General features: G+C 44.2%; 1 non-coding gene across 1 annotated transcript; it reads right to left on the minus strand.

The window, feature by feature from the left end:
* Nucleotides 1-1,744: 1,744 nt before the first annotated feature.
* trnag-gcc (transfer RNA glycine (anticodon GCC)) lies at nt 1,745-1,815 on the minus strand. Its single transcript has one exon. It is a non-coding gene; the product is annotated as a tRNA-Gly (tRNA).
* Between the last annotated feature and the right edge of the window lie 333 nt (nt 1,816-2,148).

The following is a 2,148-nucleotide window of genomic DNA, read 5'->3' on the forward strand; positions in this document are numbered from 1 at the left end:
TTCCACACTTTGGAAATGTGAGCGCTACAAAAGCATTGTTGCCCATATCCTAACTGTTCACCCATCACCACCCCACCCTATATTCACTCCGAGTATATCAATTTTTAATTCTTATCCTCCTGTCCAAATCCCTCCTCGATCTTGCTCCTTCCTACCTCTTTTCTTCTTTCATGGGATGGGTGCATCACTGACAAGGCCAACATTTGTTGCCCATCCCTAATTGCCTTTGAAATTGAGTGGCTTGATGGATCATTTCAGAGAGTAGCTAAGAGTCAACCATATTGCTGTGGGTCTGGAGTCACATGTAGGCCAGACCAGGTAAGGATGGCCAATTTCCTTCCCCACTACACCACCTTCATCCTGAATTTAAATTCCACCAGCGGCCATGGTGGGATTTAGACCTGTACACCCTCCCACCGTGGGATGTTAACATTACCACTACGCCACCATCTCCTCTGTGACCTCCTTTAGCCTTACAACTCTCTGAAATCTGTGTTCCTCCAAATCTTGTGCATTCCCTATTTCCTCCTTTCCAACATTGACATTCCTGTCTTCGGCTGTCTTGGTTCTAAGCTCTGGAATTCTCTCCTTAAACCTCTCCAGCTCTCCCCCTCACTCTCCTCCATAGAACATACCTCTTCAACCAAGCTTTTCGTCATATGCCCTAATATCACCCCCACTTTGGCTCAGTGTCATTTTTCTTTGTCTGATAGATGACTCACCGCCACCTTCTCAAGGGCAAATAGGTATGGGCAATAAGTAGTCCTTGCAAACAATGTCCACATTTTGTGAATGAATAAAAATTCAGACCAACTTTTTACTTCCAGAAATTTTTACACATGTTGGGGTTTGAATCATGTTCTCTGTGTTATTGATCCAGACCTCTGGACTATTAGTTTGCAAATATAACTACAATGCAATCATACCATTAGATGAAGGGGTTGAGTTTAAATGCCCGCAGGCTAACTAGGGATGGGCAATAAATACTGCCGTTGCCACTGTCAACCACACATTCTTAAAACAAGTACAAAGCAGTTTATGGTATAGTAGCCCCGTGGCTGTGGTACTAAACTAAGAGCTCAAAGCTGCTGAGTTCAAATCCCACAATGGTATATTATTAAATTAATGGAAGAAGTTTGGTAATCTGTGGGCTGGCGCCAGTGGACAAACATGACTATGAAAGTTGTTGAACTGCCATAAAATCCATCAAGTTCACTCATGCCTTTCAGGGCAGTGAACCTACAAATTGGCTGCTTGTAATTCCAACCTCTTTGGACTTTTAATTCCTGCAGGGCCACTAAGGATTGACAATAGATACAGCCTTGTCATATCCCAAGAACAATGCTGCAACAGAATATTGTAGAGCGGGAGCAAGGACTCATGTCTATATAGGAGTTACCCGATAAGAACACAAGAAAAAGGAACAGGAGTAGACCATTCGGCCCCTCAAGCCTCAATAAGATCATGGCTGATCTTCGTGTTTCAATTTCCACATTCCCATCTAACCCAGATAACCTTTGATTCCCTTGCCTAACAAGAATCTACTGCCTCAGCCTTAAAAATATTCAATGATCCCGCCTCCACCACCTCTGAGGCAGAGAGTTCCAAAGTTGCACAACCCTCTGAGAAAGAAAATTTCTCCTCATTTCATCTCCGTCTTAAAAGGCCGACCCCTAATTTTAAAGCAGTGTTCCCTAGTTCTGAACTCACCCACAGGAGGAAACACCCTTTAAAGGAGTTGCCTTGCATTGGCTGGGAATTGAACCCAGGCCACCTGCGTGGCAAGTGAGAATTCTACCACTGAACCACCAATACCAGAGCTGGAGCCAGCACCAAATGCTCTCCATTTTTTCCAATGCTTTAACTTGTAGCCCCATGTTGCAGATTTACAACATGAACCTGTCAATGACATTGAGCGGCTGCACAGTACACAGTCGCATTGCAAGTAACAGCGGAGGAAGATTGGAGCAAACAATTAAAGGCTAGCCTTGCATCAGCCAGGAATCTAACCCAGGCCTCCCACAAGGCAGGCAAGAATTCTATCGCTGAACCATCAATGCAGCCGCTATCTTACAATGATTGTAAAGCCCCTTCTATTACCTGTGACAAGAAAGACACTGTCTAAGTTCTAGTCTTACTCTGGGTACA

This window comes from Cetorhinus maximus, chromosome 1 (genome assembly GCF_964194155.1).
Source record: "Cetorhinus maximus chromosome 1, sCetMax3.hap1.1, whole genome shotgun sequence".
NCBI lineage: Eukaryota > Metazoa > Chordata > Chondrichthyes > Lamniformes > Cetorhinidae > Cetorhinus > Cetorhinus maximus.